We start from the raw sequence: 12,872 nt of genomic DNA on the forward strand, positions 1-12,872 counted from the left end.
ACTTGAATTCGTGCTGAGCTGGGGGGATGGTCCCTTCCTATTGGTGTTTGCTCCCGGAAGAAAAGCCGGATTGCCTTCTCTACGGCGTGAGATGAGGAACTGCTATGTACTCGTTCTTGTAGAAACGTGGCTATAGGACAATACCCCATGCACCATCAGTCTTCAGGCCAGACCTTGGGCTATGTTGTGTTGTGATTCTACAACACTGTGCAAAAGCCTCAGGAACATATATATACACACACACGCGTGCATACACACACACACACACACACACACACGCACACACAGATACAAACACACAAAAACACACAGACACACACACTTATATATACACACACACACACACACACACACACACACACACACACACACGCACACACAGAAACACATGTATAGACAGACACATACACACAGGCACATGACACATACACACTGACACAGATACAGACAAACACAACCACAGACACACGCTACACACACATAGACACACACACACACACACACACACACACACACACACACACAGGCACAGACAAACACACACAAAGACACACATACATGCAGATACAAACACAACCACAGACACACGCAAACACACACACAGACACAAAGACACAGGCAAAAAGACACAGAGATACAGACATACAGACACAGACACACACACACAAACAGACACATACAGACACATACCAACAGACACACACTCACACACAAAGACACACACACACATATATGCACAACAGACAGACACACACACACACAAACACAGACACACATACATGCACACACGCAACAACACAGACACATACATATACGCGCGCACACACAAATAGAAACAGTCACAAACACACAAAAACACACACACTCACATGTAAACACACATAGACAGGCAGACAGACATGCACACACATATATGCACAATAGACACAGACACAAACACAGGCAAACATACACATACACACACACACACACACACACACACACACACACACACAGAAACAAACACAAAGAGATACAGATACACATACACAGACAGACACACCGACACAGATAAAACAGACACGGACACACAGACATGTGCAAACACACACACACACACACACACACAAGCACACACACAGTGGCACAGACAAACACACAGGCACAGACACAAACACACACATGTGCACACATAGATACACACATGCACAATACAGACACACACACATATACACAGACACTCACACATACACAGACACACAACACACACAGATACACACACAGACACATGAACACAGACACACACAGACATGCATACACAAAGACAAACATGCATAGATAGACAGACAGAAATACAGATACACACACATGCACAGACAGAGAGACACACATGCATGCACAAAGACGCAGACACACAGAGACACACACACATGACACTTACATACAGACACACACTCACACACATGCACATAGAAACACACACAGACACACACAGAAACATACAAACAAGCACAGACACAGACACACACATATATACACAGAGACACACAAACATAGACATCTCCCTCCCGGCACTTATCGTTGTAAGCAGAACAAGTGCTACACATGCCCTTACACTTCCTCCCTTACCACCATTCAGGGCCCCAGATAGTCCTTCCAGGTGAGTTGACACTTCACCTGTGAGTCGGCTGGGGTGATATACTGCGTCTGGTGCTGCTGATGTGGCCTTCTATATATTGGCGAGACCTGACGCAGACTGGGAGATTGTTTCACAGAACACCTACGCTCTGTCCGCCACAGAAAGCAGGATCTCCCAGTGGCCACACATTTTAATTCCACATCCCATTCCCATTCTGACATGTCTATCCACGGCCTCCTCTACTGTAAAGATGAAGCCACACTCAGGTTGGAGGAACAACACCTTATATTCCGTCTGGGTAGCCTCCAACCTGATGGCGTGAACATTGACTTCTCTAACTTCTGCTAATGCCCCACCTCCCCCTCATACCCCATCCGTTATTTATTTATATACACACATTCTTTCTCTCTCTCTCCTTTTTCTCCCTCTGTCCCTCTCACTATACCCCTTGCCCATCCTCTGGGTTCCCCCTCCCCCTTTTCTTTCTCCCTGGACCTCCTGTCCCATGATCCTCTCATATCCCTTTTGCCAATCAGCTGTCCAGCTCTTGGCTCCATCCCTCCCCCTCCTGTCTTCTCCTATCATTTTGGATCTCCCCCTCCCCCTCCCACTTTCAAATCCCTTACTAACTCTTCCTTCAGTTAGTCCTGACGAAGGGTCTCGGCCTGAAACGTCGACTGTACCTCTTCCTAGAGATGCTGCCTGGCCTGCTGTGTTCACCAGTAACTTTGGTGTGTGTTGCTTGAGATGTCAGGGGTAAGTTTTTTGCACAGAAATTGGTGAGTGTGTGGAATGGGCTGCCAGCAACGGTGGTGGAGTCAGATACAATAGAGCCTTTTAAGAGACTTTTGGATAGGTAAATGGAGCTTAGAAAAATAGAGGGCTATGGGTAAGCCTGGTAGTTTCTAAGGTAGGGATATGTTCGGCACAACTTTGTGGGCCGAAGGGCCTGTATTGTGCTGTTGTTTTTCTATGTTTCTGTGTTTACTTCACTTGTCCCATCATTGAAGTGTTCCCACAGTCTGTGGACTCATTTTCAAGGACTCTTCATCTCATATTCTTGCTATTCATTGTTTATTAATTTATCATTATTATTATTATCATTACTTTCTTTTTGTATTTTTACAGTTTGTCTCCTAGCCTCTGGTTGAACGCCCTAACTGGGCAGTCTTTCATTGATTCTGTTGTGGTTATTACTCTATAGATTTATTAAGTATGCCCACAAGAAAATGAATCTCAGGGTTGTAAATGGTGACATATATGTACTTTGATCATAAATTTACTTTGAACTCTGAAACCTGATTCTGATTTAAGAAACGTCGACTGTTTGTTCCTCTTCATAGGTGCCTCCCGACCTGCTGAGTTCCTCCAGCATCTTGCGTGTGTGCGGCCCTGGATTTCCAGCATCTGCAGGATCCTTTGTGCTTCTGATTCAGGTCGGGCTACGCCTTGGGAAGTAAACGGCAGGATTTGGAAGGCGATGCTGCAATACTGGACCCGGCCAGCAGAGAGCTCTAGTGGGCCGGCTACACCGTGCTTCCCTCTCGAGCACAGCAATTCTCTTTTCTTTTTAAATCTTGAATAAGTACACAAAAGGTAAACCATATAGGCACTAATACACTGTTAGAATATAATATATTACAGGAAATATTAATACGGAGAAAAATGAATACAAACAGTGCAACTTAAACATAAAATAACAAGGTAATATAATAGTATACTAATTTTTATATATATCAATAGAGAAAGAAAAAAAACCCAAAAAAAACCCCCCAAAAAACCCACCGTGCAACTAAGCTAAAAGCAAAGCAAAGCAATGGGCTAACTAGGAAACAAGTAGAGTCAAAGAACTTAAGATCACGTCCTCAAACCCGACCTCCATTAAAAACAGTTTAAAAAAAAACAAGAAGGGAATATAAATATGGACTGAGAGAAAAAAAATTACACTAAATGAAAATGTTGAATAAAAGATCTCCAGATCTGTTCGAATTTAACTGAAGAATCATAAAGATTACTTCTAATTTTCTCCAAATTTAAGCATAATATCGTCTGGGAAAACCAAAAAAAGGTAGTTGGAGCATTAGTCTCTTTCCAATGTTGTAAAATACATCTTTTCGCCATTAAAGTAAGAAATGCAATCATTCTACGGGCTGAAGGGGAAAGATTACTGGAAATTTTAGGTAATCCAAAGATAGCAGTAATAGGATGAGGAGAGATATCTATATTCAATACCTTTGAGATAATATTAAAAATGTCTCTCCAAACAGTTTCCAGAGTAGGACAGGACCAAAACATATGAGTTAAAGAGTCTATCTGCCCCGGACATCTATCACAAAAAGGATTAATATGAGAATAAAAGCGAGCTAATTTACCTTTGGACGTATGTGCTCTATGGACAACTTTAAATTGAATTAGGGAATGTTTAGCACAGATAGAGGAAGTATTGACTAATTGTAAAATCTGCCCCCAGTCATCCACGGAAATAATAAAACCCTATTCCTGTTCCCAATCTGACCTAATCTTATCAAATGGAGCTTTCCTAAGTTACATAATAATATTATAAATAATAGCCGTTGCACCTTTCTGACATGGATTAAGGTTAATTATAGTGTCTAAAATATATGTAAGAGGTAGCATCGGAAAGGAAGAGAGTATAGTACTTAGGAAATTTCTAACTTGGAGAGATCTAAAAAAATGTATTCTTGGTAAGCTATATTTATTAGATAATTGTTCAAAAGACATAAGGGAACCATCTAAAAATAAATCCAAAAACCGTGAAATACCCTTAGTCTTCCAAATTTGAAAGGCACGGTCCATGAAAGAGGGAGGAAAAAATATGTTGCGTAAAATAGGAATCGCTAGCCCAAATTGGTTAAGATCGAAAAATTTTCTGAATTGAAACCAAATACGTAAGGTATATTTAACTATCGGGTTACAAACCTGTTTACGGCGTTTCAAATCAAAAGGAAGAGAGGAACCTAAAATAGAGCCAAGTGCATAACCTTGAGCAGATTGTAATTCCAATACTACCCATTTAGGAATGGATAGTGTATCTTGGTCAAATAACCAAAATTTCCTGTGTCAAATATTGATTGCCCAATAATAGAATCTAAAGTTAGGTAATGCTAAACCTCCATCTCTCTTGGCTTTCTGTAAATGTATTTTACCCAGTCTCGGGTTTTTATTTTGCCAAGTAAATGAAGAAATTTTAGAGTCAACTTTATCAAAAAAAAGATTTTGGAACAAAAATCGGTAATGCCTGAAATATATATAAAAATTTTGGCAGAATAAACATCTTAACTGCATTAATACGACCAATCAAAGTTAAATATAATGGAGACCATTTAGATGAAAGTTGAGTAATATGATCAATTAAGGGTAAAAAAATTAATCTTAAATAAATCTTTGTGTTTACAAGTAATTTTAATCCCAAGATATGAAAAATAATTATTAATCAGTTTAAACGGAAGGTTATGGTACAAGGGAAGTTGCTTATTAATCGGGAAAAGTTCACTCTTACTGAGATTTAACTTGTAACCGGAGGAATTTTCACAAGTAGCTTAACTATTAGAAACTGGAACAATCTCCTTATCCAGAGCTCTTCCTGCAGTTTTCCTTAAAACATTTGTTTAGACCTCCCTCGGAGGAATAACGTTTCTGCTTTATTGAGACAGACAACGTTATTTATCAGAATCAGAATCAAGGTCATTTATTCATCTTCATCATCATTATGTGCCGTATCATATGACATCATCGTTATGTGCTGTGTTGTATGACATCACTATTATGTGCTGTGTCACATGACGTGGGCGATCACGGTCTTTCCATGACCGTGATTGTTCTTGGCAAATCTTTCTACAGAAGTGGTTTGCCATCGCGTTCTTCTGGGCAGTGACTTTACAGGACCGGTGACCCCCCCCCCACCACCCCGCCCAAGCCATTATCAGGAACAGTTATTACTCCTCAATAGGAGCCAATAGAAAAGGCGAGTCAAAAGGGCAATGTTATGGTAGTCATGTGAGATTTTAACATGCAGGTTGATTGGGAAAATCAGGTTAGAAATGGATCTCAAGAGACTGGGTTTGTTGAATGCCTGAGAGACAGGTTTATAGGGCAGTTTGTTGTTGAGCCTACTATACGGGATCAGCTATATTGGGTTGGGTGTTAATGAACCAGAGGTGATTAGGGAGCTTCAGGTAAAAGAACCCTTAGGAACCAGTGATCACAACATGATTGAAATTTGATAGAGATTAGATTAGATTAGATTATGAGGACACGCAGTCCTCTTTTATTGTCATTTAGTAATGCATGCATTAAGAAATGATACAATATTCCTCCGGTATGATATCACAAAACACAGGACAGACCAAGACTGAAAAACTAACAAAAACCACATAATTATAACATATAGTTACAACAGTACAAGTAATACTATAACTTGATGAAGAACAGGCCATTAACATGGTAAAAAGTTGAAAGTCTCCCGAAAGTCCCACATCTCACGCAGATGGGAGAAGGAAGAAAACTCTCTTTGCCATGCCCGACCACAGCCCAATTCTGAATCGTCCAAAAACTTTGAGCTCCATCCAGCCCTCCGACGCGGAGCACCGAGCACCATCTCTGCTGAACGCTTCGACCCCAGCAGCAGGCAAAGCCGAGGATTTGGGGGCCTTCCCCTCCGGAGATTCTCGATCGCACAGTAGCAGCGGCAGCGAACTGGGCATTTCAGAAGTTTCTCCAGATGTTCCTCCGTGCTTCTCACGTCTGTCTTCATCAAATCAGAATTGTGCATGGCCCCTATTTAACAGGAAAGTAAAGTAAAGCCTGACATAGCGGTATTTCAGTGGAGTAAGGGAAATTACAGTGGTATGAGAGAGGGGTTGGCCAAAGTAAATTGGAAGGAGCTGCGAGCAGGGATGTCAGCAGAGCAGCAATGGCGTGTGCTTCTGGGGAAAATGAGGAAGGTGCAGGATATGTGTATTCCAAAAATGAAGAAATACTCAAATGGCAAAATAGTGCAACCGTGGCTGACAAGGGAGTTGTAAAAGCAAAAGAACAGGCATACAACAAAGCAAAAATTAGTGGGAAGATGGAGGATTGGGAAGTTTTTAAAAACCTACAGAGAGCAACAAAAAGAATCATTAGGAGGGAAAAGATGAAATATGAAAGCAGGCTGGCAAATAGTATCAAAATGGATAGTAGAAGTTTTTTTCAAGATGTTAAAAAGATAAATGAGAGTGGATATAGGACCACTAGAAAATGAGGCAGGAGAAATAATAACCGGGGGAACAAGGAGATGGCTGATGAACTAAATGAGTATTTTGCATCAGTCTTCGCTGAGGAAGACACCAGCAGTATGCCTGATGTTGTAGTGTGTGAAGGAAGAGAAGTGGGTGCAATTACTGTTACAAGAGAAAAGCTGAAAGACCTAAAGGTACATACAGGTAAGTCACCCAGACCAGAGGAACTGCACCCTATGGTTCTGAAAGAGGTTCCATTAGAGTTTGAGGTGGCATTCGAAATGATCTTTTAAAAATCATTGAACTCTGGCATGGTGCCAGAGGACTGGAAAACTGCAAATGTCACTCCACACTTTAAGAAAGGAGGAAGGCAGCAGAAAGGAAATTATAGACCAGTTAGCCTGACCTGAGTGGTTGGGAAGATGTTGGAGTCAATTGTTAAGGATGAGGTGATGGAGTACTTGGTGACACAGGACAAGATAGTACAAAGTCAGCACGTTTTCCTTAAGGGAAAATCCTGCCTGATGAACCCGCTGGAATTCTTTGAGGAGATTACAAGTAGGATAGATAAGGGGGATGTAGTGGATGTTGTATATTTGGACTTTCAAAAGGCCTTTGACAAGGTGCCACACATGAAGCTGCTTACCAAGTTAAGAGCCCATGGTATGACAGAAAAGTCACTAACATGGTTAGAGCACTGACTGATTCGTCGGAGGCAGCGAGTGGGAATAAAAGGATCCTTTTCTGGTTGGCTGCCAGTGACTAGTGGTGTTCCACAGGGGTCGGTGTTGGGACCACTTCTTTTTATGCTGTATATCGATGATTTAGATGATGGAATAGATGGCTTTGTTGCCAAGTTTGCAGGTGATATGAAGATTGGTGGAGGGGCAGGTAGCGTTGAGGAAACAGGTAGGATGCAGAAGGACTTGGACAGATTAGGAGAATGGGCAAGAAAGTGGCAAATGAAATACAATGTTGGAAAATGCATGGTCATGCACTTTGATAGGAGAAATAAATGTACGGACTAATTTCTAAATGAGGAGAAAATCCAGGAATCTGAGATGCAGAGGGACTTGGGAGTCCTTGTGCAGAACACCCTGAAGGTTAACTTGCAGGTTGAGTTGGTGGTGAGGAAGGCAAATGCCATGTTAGCATTCATTTCAAGAAGTCTATAATACAAGAGCAGGGATGTGATGTTGAGGCTTTATAAGGTACTGGTGAGGCCTCACCTTGAGTATTGTGAACAGTTTTGGGCTCCTCATTGTAGAAAAGATGTGCTGGCATTGGAGAGTCCAGAGGAGGTTCACAAGGATGATTCCAGGAATGAAAATGTAATCATATGAGGCTCTGGGTCTGTAGTCGCTGGAATTCAGATGGATGAGGGAGGATCTCATTGAAACATTTCGAATGTTGAAAGGCCTAGACAGAGTAGGTGTGGAAAGGATGTTTCCCGTGGTGGGGGAGTCTAGGACAAGAGGGCACAGCCTCAAGATAGAGGGGTGCCCTTTCAAAACGGAGATGCGGAGAAATTTCTTTAGCTGAAGGGTGGTGGATTTGTGGAATTTGTTGCCACATACAGATAAGGAGGCCAGATCGTTGTATGGATTTAAGGCAGAGGTTGATAGGTTCTTGATTGGACATGGCATCAAAGGTTATGGGGAGAAAGCTAGGAAATGGGGTTGAGGAGGAGAAAAAAATGATCATCCATGATTGAATGATGGAGCAGACTTGATGGACCAGATGGCCTAATTCTGCTCATATGTCTTATGGTCATATGATCTTATTACCAATACTCTTTCAGAGATTGTCTGCCTGGCATCAGTGGTCCGATAACCAGGACTTTTGTGACCTGCACCGGCTGCTCATACGACCACCCACCACCTGCTCCCGTGTTCAATATCGCTGACATGTGTCATGAAATTCGTTGTTCTACAGCAGCAGTACCTCGCAAAGTGTTAATTGCAAGTACGGAGGAAAAACTACAAGACTTAATTGATACAGTTGTTAAAAAAAGTGAAAAAATGGGTCTCCCTATCAATTGCAAAAGGACAGAATGTATAGTGATATCCAAACAGAAGGAGAATCCTATCTGCAGGCTGAGAATAAACGGGGAAGACATAAAACAAGTAAAGAACTTTTGCTACTTTGGAAGCTGGGTGACATCAGATGGCAGGAGCGACATGGACATCAAAAGAAGAATAGGGATGGCAAAAGACACCTTTACGAGAATGAAGATTATACTAAATTAGACATGACAACCTGCCTCAGAGTACTGAAATGTTACGTTTATCCAGTTATGTTATATGGCTCAGAATGTTGGACAATATCTAGTAACATGAGGAAACGAATTGAAGCAGCAGAGATGTGGTTTTTGAGGAGGATGCAAAGAATATCATGGATGAAACGAATATCTAATGAGGATGTCATGAACAGAGCAAACACAAAAAGAGAAATAATGTGAGATCATGAAAAGGCAACGTGACTTCATTGGACATGTGATTAGGAAAGAGGAGTTAGAATGCACGGTAATTATGGGAAAGATTGAAGGGAAGAAAGCAAGAGTAAGGCAAAGACAAATGATGATGGAGACAGCAGCCAGAGAACTGGAAATGAATACCGATGAATTGATCCGCTTGACCCGAAACAGGAGTGTGTGGGCCATGGCAGTCAAAGCTCAAACTGGGCACGGCACCTGATGATGACGATGATGACCTTGCAGTACGTAACAGTGTGGATTCCGGTTAACTGGGCCATTGGTTATTTGGGGGGAGGGAACGTCGACTCAGACCATGAGAGGCCTGCGTTGGGCATTTTCATGCCTTACAGGGCGCAGATTGGAAGTCTGTGTGGGGCACCGCTCCTCGCGCAGACACTAGAGCAATGTGTGGTTAAGTGCCTTGCTCAAGGGCACAAACACGCTGCCACAGCTGAGGCTCGAACCGGCGACCTTCAGATCACCAGACGAACGCCTTAACCACTTGACCACGTGCCCAACACAAATGGAGATTTGTTATTTGTTATGAAATGGTTATTCGGGCGGCCTCTTATTTGGGACAAGAAAGAACAAATAGTTGGAATTTTCTTCGCCTATTTGGGACACTGTGCTGCCTAACTGGGGCAGGAAACTGTTGCCAAACAGGTTCTAAGTAGCGCCAGTCAGGTGCACACCGTGCTGAGAGCCAACAGTTTTTAAGTTCCATCAGTTGCAGGCTTGTGTTCTAAAAGCAGTGATTTTTGTCACTGACTGCCGGTGAGAAATGAGCGGCTTCAAGCATTTCGACTTGGAGATGTCAGAAACGGTCCGGGAGTGAAAACGAAACACAATTTCACCACTTCAACAAGTTGGGGACTACAAAGGATTTGAAGGTATCGACAATCACCTTGAATGTTACAATGAGAGTGAAGATTTGGAGGATGCAATGGTTGAAAGCACTGTACGAAGACAATCTGCTATCTGCACTACGGGTCTGCGCAGATTTTGTTCATTGACAGTCGATCAAAAGAACATGGCAGTGTTCACTGCATGAATTCCTCTGTCAATGACTATTAGGAACTAATACACAGTTTTATAGTACTCTAGTAGTGTTGTTGGTGTAATAATTTGTTCTGTATTTTATTTAAATACATAGTTTGTTACTCAGTTTGTCTTTTTTAACTATTTCCATGAAATTGGGACAGCCACTTAATTGGGCCAAAACATACTGGTCCTGATGTGTCCCAATTAACTGGAATCTCTATATATACTATAACCAACAACAATAGATACATACTGTACATACATATACACACACACACAAAAACAGAAAAATAAATGTATTTTATATATATATATATACTTAAGAAGTAAATGATTAGTCCAAATTATATAGTGAGGTAGCATTCATGGATTCAATGTCTATTCAGAAATCGGATGGCAGAGGAGAAGAAGCTGTTCCTGAATCGTTGAGTGTGTGTCTTCAGGCTCCTGTACCTCCTCCCTGATGGCAGAGGGGAAGGAGCTGTTTCTGAATCGTTGAGTGTGTGTCTTCAGGCTCCTGTACCTCCTCCCTGATGGCAGAGGGGAAGAAGCTGTTCCTGAATCATTGAGTGTGTGTCTTCAGGCTCCTGTACCTCCTCCCTGATGGCAGAGGGGAAGAAGCTGTTCCTGGATCATTGAGTGTGTGTCTTCAGGCTCCTTTACCTCCTCCCTGATGGCAGAGGGGAAGAAGCTGTTCCTGAATCATTGAGTGTGTGTCTTCAGGCTCCTGTACCTCCTCCCTGATGGCAGAGGGGAAGAAGCTGTTCCTGAATCATTGAGTGTGTGTCTTCAGGCTCCTGTACCTCCTCCCTGAGGCAACAAGAAGAGGGCACGTCCTGGGTGGTGGGGGTCCTGAATGATGGACGCCACCTTTTTGGGTCATCGCTCCTTGAAGATGTCCAGGATGCTGGGGAGACAAGTGCCCATGATGGAGCTGACCGAGTTTACAACTTTCTGCAGCTTATTCCGATCCTGTACAGTGCCCCCACCTCCCCCCACTTCCCCATACCAGACGGTGATGCAGCTAGTTAGACTGCTCTCTGTGATACATCTGTAGAAATGTATGAGTGTTTAAGGTGACAGAGCAAATCTCATCGAACTCCTAATGAAATACAGCCGCTGTCGTACCTCCTTTGTAACTGAATCGATGTGTTGGATTTGCTGAGTTCCTCCAGCACTTTGTGTGTGTGTGTGTGTGTGTGTGTGTGTGTGTGTTTTTACAATGTATGTCAATGACTTGGAGTACAGTATTGATGGATTTGTGGCTAAATTAACCAACAATACAAAGACAGGTGGAGGAGCCAGTAGTGTTGAGGAAACAGAGAGACTGCAGAGAGACTTTGATAGTCTATGGCAATGGGCAAATGAAATACAATGTTGGAAAGTGTATGGTCATGCACTTTGGTGGAAGAAATAAATGGGCAGACTATTATTTAGATGGGCAGAGAATTCAAAATGCAGAGATGCAAAGGGACTTGGGAGTCCTTGTGCAAGATACCCAAAGGTTAACCTCCAGGTTGAGTCGGTGGTGATGAAGGCGAATGCAATGTTGGCATTTATTTCTAGAGGTATAGAATATAAGAGCAGGGATGTGATGTTGAGGCTCTATAAGGCACTCGTGAGACCACACTTGGAGTATTGTGTGCAGTTTTGGGCTCCTTATTTTAGAAAGGATATTCTGACATTGGAGCGGGTTCAGAGAAGATTCACGAGAATGATTCTAGGAATGAAAGGGTTACCGTATGAGGAACGTCTGGCAGCTCTTGGGCTGTATTCACTGGAGTTCAGGAGAATGAGGGGGGATCTCATAGAAACATTCCGAATGTTAAAAGGCCTGAACAGATTAGATATGGCGAAGTTTTTTCCCATGGTAGGGGATTCTAGGACGAGAGGGCACGACTTCAGGATTGAAGAATGTCTGTTTAGAACTGAGATGTGGAGAAATTACTTTAGTCAGAGGGTGGTAAATCTGTGGAATTTGTTGCCACGAGCAGCTGTGGGGGCCAAGTCTTTGGGTGTATTTAAGGCAGAGATGGATGGTTCTTGATTAGCCAGGGCATCAAAGGGTATGGGGAGAAGGCAGGGGAGTGGGGTTGACTGGAAGAATTGGATCAGCCCATGATTGAATGGCGGAGCAGACTCGATGGGCTGAATGGCCTGCTTCTGCTCCTATATCTTATGGTGTGTGTGTGTGTGTGTGTGTGTGTGTGTGTGTGTGTGTGTGTGTTGTGCTCCGGATTTGTGCAGAACCTCGTCTATCTTGAGGTCCCGACCCATGGTATCACAGTTCCCTGCCTCCCACGGACGCTGGTCGACCCGCTCAGTCCTTCCAGGAGGCTGTAAGGTTCACAGGGTCGTGTCAGAGGTTAGCGTCACTCTAGTCGAGCGCCAGAGATCGTGATGGGGGTTCAATCCCCACCACTGCCGGTAAGGAGATGGTACGTTCCCCCCCGGGACCCGCGTGGGTTTCCTCCGGGTGCTCCGGTTTCCTCCCACC

Source organism: Mobula birostris, chromosome X (genome assembly GCF_030028105.1).
Source record: "Mobula birostris isolate sMobBir1 chromosome X, sMobBir1.hap1, whole genome shotgun sequence".
NCBI classification, from domain to species: domain Eukaryota; kingdom Metazoa; phylum Chordata; class Chondrichthyes; order Myliobatiformes; family Myliobatidae; genus Mobula; species Mobula birostris.